The 9,002-nt window shown below is 50.0% G+C and overlaps 1 protein-coding gene across 1 annotated transcript in view; it reads left to right on the top strand.

The window, feature by feature from the left end:
* The window catches only part of C8H1orf21 (chromosome 8 C1orf21 homolog), a 69,976-nt gene that overhangs the window by 119 nt on the left and 60,855 nt on the right, over window positions 1-9,002 (top strand). The gene's annotated exons all lie outside the window — the stretch shown is intronic.

Here is a 9,002-nt window from a genome sequence, read left to right as displayed (position 1 = left end):
GTGAGCGGCCCGGGGGCGGCCGGGCTGGGGAGGGCAGGGCGGGGGGCAGCGCTTCTCCACGGAGGCCGGGCCGAGCCGGGGGGAGCCGAGCCGCCCCGCGCCGCCGTTATTTCCTGCCGTGTCCGCTCCCGCTCCGCGGGCTGTGTTGCTGTGTTTTATTCATGGCCCGGCTGTTGCGGGCGGAGCCGAGGCTCGGTTGCAGGCCGGGCGGTGGTGGTGGTGCCTTGCAGCCCTCCGCGGGGAGCCCGAGGGATGGCGGGTTGCGAGCCTCAGGGCCGCGGATAGAGCAGATAAACACGGCTCCTGCTCCTGCTCCGTGGGGCTGGCACCCAGCGCTCAGCAGCGGTGGGATCCGTCGGCACTCAGCGCCCAGCTCTCACCTGTAGGTGTCAGCCCGGGGCCGGCGGAGCCTCATCCTGCCCGAGCTCCCCGTGCCCTCTTCAGTCCCCGTACCCCCAGTCCCGGTGCTGGACGCAGCCGTGGCCCATTGGGCCTTACGGAGCAGATGGTGAGCGTGGGGCTCGGCTGCTCAGCTCCCCGTCCCTCGCAGCTGAAGCCCGAAGGTGCCGAGATGCTTCTGGGCCGGGGCTGCGTGCTGATGCTCGGCTCTGCTGAGCGGAGCTGAGCCGTGGGCAGCGGTGGGCTGGAGCTGGTTGTGTGCTGCAGGAGGCCGGCTGCCATCAGCGGGTGGTTTTGTGTTTGCCCCAGTGCTGTGTTTTGATTTCTAAGGAGCTGATTGCAGGCTGCTGGGAAGTGAGAGATGCTGAAGCGCATTCCTTGCCCTCTGCTTTCCTGCTCACCTGGCCTTTGCCTTCCCAGTGCCCCGTTTGTTAAGGTTGCAGTGGAAATGCTCTGCTCAAAGCTCTGAGTCTATCTGGATTTGGGTTTCCCTCCCCGCTGCCTTACAGCCATCACCAGGCTCTGTGCTCCTGAGCCTCCCATGTGTGGGGGCTGGAGGCGTTTGCCCTTCGGTACACGCTGAGCGTGTTGATATCGTTTAACCATATATTATCCCAAGCGTTGTATGATGAGGCGGGTTGATTTGTGTAAGACTGTGGTGGCGTAATCCAGCCACAATTATCGTGTCTAAAGAGCCTTCCAACTATCGCTCCGTCTCGGGTGGTGCTTTGTGCGTGTTGATTTCCAAAGCGGCGTGGGCAGGAGGAGCAGTGCGTGACCCTGGAGCGTTCATCAGCGAGGGCTGGTGCTTTAAGCTGTAATGTATGGGTGTGACATCACGTGGTCGATAAGCTGCGATGGGATCTGCCATGTCAGTGATGCCCTTTGTTTATTATGTGCGTGCGGTTACTTGTTTGGAAAATCCATGCTTATCATTTCCTTCCCCGCCTGCGTGATAGCTGTGAATAAGGCAGGAGGGGATGGATGTTAATTGCACAGTTGTTTTTTATGTCTGGAAATGTTTTGCTTTAGCTCAAGCCAGCAGCTTGAGCCAGGTGTGAAGTTATGATGTGGCATCTGTGTGCTGCAGCCAGGTGCTCGTGTTTTCTCCTTTCCCTCTAGTTCCCAGTGTTTGTGAAGATGCGGGGTGCTGAAGTGAGCAAATTGTGCTAATCCATCCTGGAGACGACGGCAGCTCGGTTATTTAAGGCTGCTGTAGTTTGTTATGCAAGCAGATTAGCAAAGGTTGAAATGATCATTCAACTTTGGGTTGTCGTCGTGGATTAGAGTGACCGCTTACATCAGAGAGATGTGCTGCGGTGAGCACACAGCAGGTATTTGACAGAACACAAGGGATGGACGTGGTGACAAAGTAAATAGGTTCTGGTAAACCTCTCAGTGCTATGACATGCTTCTGTATTCCGGGAGCTCCTGTAGTGTGCTAGATGAAGCACGAGCAAAGTCCTTGCAGCTTCACTTAGATGGTGAGCAGAGGCCACCATGGTGCCCAGGGTGCTCAGGTGGCACAGCCAGGGGATGAACGATGCTTGGCTGGAAGCTTTCAGAGTAAGAAAAACAGCACTGCAAACTCATTTGCAGAAGCTGGCAGCCCCTCAAGCAGCCCATTTCAAGTTGGCCATCCTCGCTTGTTGCGTGGAAGAGGCGTTGCTGCAGGAGGGATCTGTGGGCTTTTCTCCCCAGATCTGCTCAAAGCAGAGGCAGTACCACCGGTGTGGCAGAGCTGAGATGGGAACTGGTCGATAAAAGGGGAAGGTGGGAGATTGTGTGGCGAGGAAGTGACTCTGACACGAGGAGCAGAGGGAGCTGTGCGTGTGGAGCTTCGCTGGGGATCCGCTCCATGGTGGAGCTCATAGTGCAGCCATCTCATGCAGGCTCTGGGGCCATAAAAGCGGGCCTTGCTCTAAAAATATCCCGGTGTGCCATATGCCTGCTGTTGTTATAGTATGTGATGGCGTCAAGCCATAGGGGGAGCAGGGAATGACTGACATCTGACAGCCAGTATTCTGGAGGCCTTTGTGTCATTGTGGAACCTGAGCACATCCAACCTGCTCTGGGTCAGGCAGCAGTAAGGCACCTTCCTGGATGCTGTCCTTCCATCCTTCTGCAGATGGTAGAGCAGCGCTGTATTTGGATACACATCCCAAAATATTCTGGTAAGGGTTTTTTTGTTTGTTTGTTTTAATTATTGATACTTATTTCCTTGCTGCCTGTGTTTAAGCGGGCATCTAATTGCAATGGGATTTCACAGGCACTTGCAAATGCGTATTACTGTGCTGCTTGCTTATCTTCGTGCTGTATAACATATTTGGAGCTGAACGTACACAGGCACATTTTGGGCATGCTGCAGTCTGGAAAGGTACTTTGGGGAGCAGGTAAAGCTGTTCAGGCTGTGTAAATGTAGGATGCTCAGGGAGGAGGTGGTGTGTGATGTGAGACGGCCTTAAAGTGACTGATTGCATTTCTTCTACTGGTGCTAGTCTGCTTTCACTCCAGTTTATGAACAGATTGGTGTCTTCAGGTCTGTGCTTTGAAGGAAAGCAGTTGCTTTTGGTGAGCTGTTATATTCAAGGGGTTAAAAGAAGCCCTCCTAAGGTTTGTTCATTTCTTTATTGTTCTGGCAGTTTCTGACATCCCGTTGATTAGAATGGGTGAAACTTTCACTTTTTAAAGAAAATGGAAAGTGTTTCTTTCATCCCTTTCTACAGCTGTTGCACCTTTAGGCCAGTACAATTCTGACTGTAGTGGGGAGAATTTCAGCTTGCTGGTTTGCAAGTGGGATAATAGTAGAGTGACCAGACAAACACTCTGCTTTAAAAATAGAGACACTTACATAACGATGCTATAGAAAACAGCCAGGCATGTGTATGGATAAGATCTTTGCTGCAGAGTATTAATACAAAGCATCTCCTGCATGTGTGTCTGCTGCACCTTGCTTCAAAGGGAGAACGAGGGATAGTAGCCTTTCTGCCTGGCCCTGTTGTGGAGCACTGCTTGTGCCTGGAGCTGCTTGCAGGGAAGCTGGTGTCGGTGTGTGGTTTGTGCTTCAGGTGCTTCCAAGAGTGAAGTTAAAGGACTGCTGCTAATGAAAACTTAGGCCTCATGAACGTGTCTGAAAGAGCACTGGGATCACATCAGGGTCTTTCTTCTTGTTGTAAAGTGGTTTCTGGGTTGTTTTTTCTGTCTCTCTAACAGAAAGCAACAGACTTTTTTTTTTTCCAGAGTTGATGGGTAAAAAGCGTGTTTGCTTGCAATGCATATTTAATAAGAAGAATATTACAGGATCTATATATACCCAGGTGGCGTTTTCCCAGGAGGGTGTGTTGGGCATTGAGGGCTGTAACTATGTTGTTTCTAACCAAAATTCTAGCCCTGAACTATAAATACCGTCACCTCACCCTCAGACTGCATGAAATAAGACGTAGCTGGAACCCGGTCGTACGTCAGGACATGAAAGGACCTCGGTGAACTTGTACTTTCATAATAAACAAGGAGAAGTTTATCCAAGTTTGCCTGCATAAAGACAGCTTTTCATTCAGCGCAGAGGGGAGGGACTTACCTGTTAGATCTTTCTCCTTCCTATTTTTATCTCATCTCTTTCCAAGTTTTTCTTAATAAAAGCGGGACAACTTTAACGTAGTTGTAGATTTAACAAACAGGCCTCTGTCTTCTAGTCTCGTAGCTAATTAGATTAGCAGAGCCTGTGCAGTTTGGGATACTGGGATTCTCTCTTCTGTCCATACCCAGCTTGCACCCTCTTGCCTGTGGGTCTGCTTGTCTTAGCTGTGTCTTGTGAAGGCAGCTGATGTGCAGTAAGCGTGCTGATGAAATGTGCAGGAGCTGGGGCTCTGCTGCAGATGGATTTGCTCAGCCCTGCATCTGGAAGCCACCTCCAGCAGCAGCAGGATGCTCCAAGGCAGGAGTGGATGGTGTCTGAAGCTGTGGCTGGGCTTCCGCTCATGGGCAGGCATGTGCTGCTGAAGGACAGGGTCTGCTCTCTTCTTCCAGTGCTGTTACACTTGTTAGGTATGCATGCAAGAGCTGTGGTCTGGTGGATGCCCGGAGGCTCAGCTTTCTCTTCTGAACCTTTATTTTTGCAGGAATCTGAAAGAGCAGAACTGCAGCTGCTGAATAAGCCAGACCCAATCCAGGGGAACAGATCTGGCTGCTTTCCCCTTCACCTACCTCAGAAGTGTGCAGAGGGGGAACTCTTCTGGGTATTTGGGAGATTTCTTATGTTTGTGGGTGAAAGAAAAGGCAGCAAGGATTTTCTAATATTGTCTCTGTTGCTTTTTTTTTCCCACTCAGAGTTCTTAAGCAGTTAGTTTTTCCTTATGATGTATATATCTTTTTAGTTGCTCCCTGGTTGTCAAACACGAGACCTTTATCACGTGAGGGTGGCTGGCCTGTGCTACTGCAGTGAGAATCCAAACCTCCCGATGAGTGGGACCACGAGATAATTTCTGTTGGTTTTCCTTTCACAAAAACAAAAAGAAATGGTATCCCTTCTGCTTCAGTCGTCTTAGATAAGGTATGGCTTTGAGATTAAAAAACCCTGATGTTGGTGGGGGGAGGGAGGGCATTTCTTTTGCCTCAAACGTTGCAGCAGAGGATACTAATTAAAAACAAACAAATTAGGGTTGGGAAGGGGAGGAGGGGGGTGCCTTCCTTTGCCCTCACAGTGAAAACTGGAAGAGCTGCAAGAATGATACCCGCAGGCATTTGAGCAGAGACAAATCAGCCCCTGGTTGCCCAAAATCTTCCTGCTCCAGACTGCAGAAATCTGCCAGGAAAGCTTTTGAAATGGCAAGAGCCGGTCTGCGTGTGGAGCAGATTGTGTACACGGCACAGCCCTGAGCAAAAACGTCAGCAGCACAGAGCGACTGTCATCCCCAACACCAACAGACAGACTCCATCAGCTTGACAGGGCAGCAGCGGATGATGCAACACTAATGGGCAGATTGAGTTGATTGTCAGCTGAGGATGCAGGGTTTGTTTATTACGCTCCCCTCGTGACAGGAGCTGACTCTGAGGTGGATTTTCCTATAGCATTCCGTATCTTTGGCAAGATCGAGAGTATTTCCTAAAGCATTTGGAATAAGGGGCCTCAGGCTTAGTAACAGCATTTGTGAGAATAATAAAACATTCGGCCTTGTCAAGCTACGCTTAGTTGTGCATTTATTTGGGGATTTTTACAAGCATAATGGAAAATAATGCTTTTGATACTTCAGTGGGATTTGGAGGACTGAATTTCCCTAAGACATGGAAAATCCCAGGCTTCCTGTTGTAGTTTTTGTTTGCATTTATGTGCTAGTCTTTGAACCTTGTCTCTTCCTCAAGAGATGCTCTGGTGTTAGCAGGGAAGTAGTTGAAAGGCCAGTGCACTGAGTGAACGTGAGCTGGAGCTTCCAAGGTGTGCTGGGAGGTGTGTGGGGACCTTATGGTGTAGGATTCTTTGGCGTTAGAGCAGAAATCTGTGGCTGGACCCTGGAGAAGGGCTGTGCAGCTTGTCCTGCCCTGCAGTGGTCCATGAAGTCCAAGTCTCCTCTTCAACCCAAGTCCAGAGATCAGGCTGATGTCTTTGTGACTGCCTTTTTCCCTGTGCTTCCTCTGCAGTTGCTTATTGTTTGGGGAGCCGTGGCCTTAAAAATACCTCTGGAAGTGAGCAGCTTCCCAGAAAGTTGTTAGAGACTTAATACTGCCATTCAATGAGCTTTGTGAGTTACCTGGAACACGAATAACAGCGCTGACGACTGCTTTTCAATTATTAATTTTTGTACAGCATGTTGTTGGCTATTTAAGGTTGTTTGTTGGCTATTTAAGGTTGTTGTCTATGCAGAGTGGCTCCATAAAATGCAAATTGTTAGCTTCAGTGTGGGTCAGAAAGCACTGCGTGCTTCATGCAACTCTCGTTTAAAAGTGCCTTCTTTGTTAGCCGAACAACTTAAGTACCAGTTGACTCTTAGCAGTGTCAAAAACACAGTAATTCTTACCAAGTGTAAATAAAGCTTCTGGGCTTTGAACTATGACTGCACGTTTTGGCTGGGAAGCTATTTTTAGGCCTCAGGCACAGCCCGAGGCAGGGGGACGGATGCTATGCTCCTGGAATGGCGTCAGCCTGGAGGATGACTCAGTCACCCAGCACTTCCTCATCACCAAGGTAGGGATTCGCTGCAGGTCTGTGTCAGCAGTGAGCAGCCGCCCGCCCGCTGCTGAATCAGCCACCCAACCATGTGTAAAGCTGTGCACCCAGCCCGGCCTGCTGCGGCCCTCCCAGCTCCCTGCCCACCCTGTGCTGCCTGGGGTGTGGGTGCATGGTGAGCCATCCATCCTCTCCTTTCTGCTGGGCTGCCAGTGCAGATCTTGTCCTCGCAGATGGATATGCCATGTTTGGTGTTTGGATGCGGTTCCTGTTGAGTCAAGCCTGTGTATTGCCCATGGGGTTTGGTGCAGGGTGCTGAGTTTGGAGCAATAGCAAAATGGCCAGATCAGCACGCTGCTCTATTGCCGGTGGGGAAAATGGGTCCCAACCCATGTGGCCCTGCCCTGTTCTCCTTTTCTAGGCAGAACAGGTTGGGCAGCAGCGAGGAGGTAGAAGAAGGTGGTGTTTGCCAAGGATGCTCATTAACCCAATGGGCAGAGGACTCCTGGTTTTGTGGTAGAGGAGGAGGACTTTCTTAGCTCCTGGTGTTATCGAATGATTAATAAAAGGAATATGGTTGCATGGCTGCCTTTCTCCTTCTGCTTGCTCTCCAAAGCTACCCTTAGGTGCAACACTTCCTATTTTAACACCTAGTTTGGACATAAAGCACTTGGTTCTGGCTATGTAAGTGATCCTACCACTGTCACAGCTAAGACTATGAAAAAGAACAGCATGTTCATGATAATATCTTGTGCTCTCTCTTGTACCCTTGTTTTCCAGCAGCTCCCACAAAGGCACACAAAGAGCCACTTGCATTTTCTTGCCGTCACAGCCCTTTCCTTTTTCCGAGGAGGGGGCAATACCAAGTTAACTGCTACATTCCCATGCCTGAAACCAAATATGTAAGAACCGAGGCACTTGTGAGGCATTTTTGCATTTGGCAGCCCACAGGAGTGGTGCTACCAGCTTCCCAGGATGTGGCCTTTCCCAAGCAGACAGTATGTGTTTGTGGTGCTCGTGAGAGGTAGCAATGTAGCACTAGAGGTCACGGGTGGATTCATCACATCAAGGAACCCATCCAAGGCCAAATGTATGCGGATCTTCTTAGCCTGTGAGGTGATTCTCCTTTTGATGTCGGTGGTGAGTCTGAACATCCTAAGGAGCAAATGCCACAAATGAGAAAGGAGGTGGCCCTGCCGACTCTCTGCTCTGAGGGCTCCTACCTGGTGAATCACATGCCCTGTTTGCTGCTGGGCTTTCTGAACAAGCATGGTGGTGGCCTGTGTGCTTTTCCAGACATTCAGTGTCCTTTTCTTCTCTTTCTCAGCTATAATCTGTTAGTTCTTTCTCATTTCCTTCTTACAATGCCAGTGATAGCTCATGAACTTGCTTGGGATGCGTTCTATACAGAAATAGATCTCATTGCTTTGAAAATGCTGTGTGTACTTGGCTGTGGGAAAGTGACCGGTGTGCTTCACAGTCTGCTTCTTTGATGCCAGGTCATCAAACACCAGCTCTTATGCTCTGTGCTGAGCAGACTTCCTAAGAGTGCAAAGCAAGCTGAGGTGTGCTGTGTGGGAGTGCTGATCTGGCCTCAGATTCAAGGGGAAAAACAGTGTTGGAGGAGGCACAAGCACCTTGCTGCAGCCTCAGACTGCCCAGCTGGTTTTGTAACTCCGTCTGAATGTCAAGGGAGGAACAGAAGGCAGGAGCTGTGTTTGTATGGTAGTATGTGCCTCTCAGTGCTTGGGCTCATGGTTTGGATACCGGTGTTTTCATTGAGGCCTCCTGGAGATAAACCAGTGCATTTGGTGGGCTTAGTTGGGCACTGAGGATATGCTAGGACAACATTTAATATTGCTTTAAATTACAGTTTGCTGTACTTACGTGGCTTTTGGGGGGTCTGTCCAGGTTAGTGCTGAATGCATCTGCCTTTAACAATAGCTCCATTCATGCTTGTAGATAGAGCTGGTTTGTGGCACGGTGCTGATGTGGGAGCTGTGGTGCTGCTGGGACTGCAGCTTTCCAAGCAGACTCAGTGCAACCAGAGGTGTCCTTGTGGCATACAGTGTGGCAGGACTCTGTTTTGTGCCTCGAAGTGGGGAGAAAATCAGAAAATAGACCCTTTGCTTGGCTTTGGGGCATCTCCTTGTCGTGAACAGAGTGAAATCTGGATTGTTTTTCTGAACCCTTTGATCGACTTGAATCGTGGTGGCTTAATTCAGTTCTCCCAACTGAGAGATGTGCTTCCCAAGGACTATTTTTAAGTCGGTAGTTCTGAAGAAGAGCATTTCCTGTTCCTGCCTGCAGCCAAGTGTTACTGCTCTCCATGCAGTCCCGGGTGCGTTTCCCAGTGCCTGCTGCTGAACGATGGAGGCTTTCTGCTGCTAATAACAAGCCATTCTGACTCGTTGGTCATGGAAGGCAGAAGCACAATCAAATA

This window comes from Coturnix japonica, chromosome 8, assembly GCF_001577835.2.
Source record: "Coturnix japonica isolate 7356 chromosome 8, Coturnix japonica 2.1, whole genome shotgun sequence".
Taxonomy (NCBI): domain Eukaryota; kingdom Metazoa; phylum Chordata; class Aves; order Galliformes; family Phasianidae; genus Coturnix; species Coturnix japonica.
Note: the sequence above shows the minus strand (reverse complement) of the source record. Positions and strands in the feature narration are given on the sequence as shown.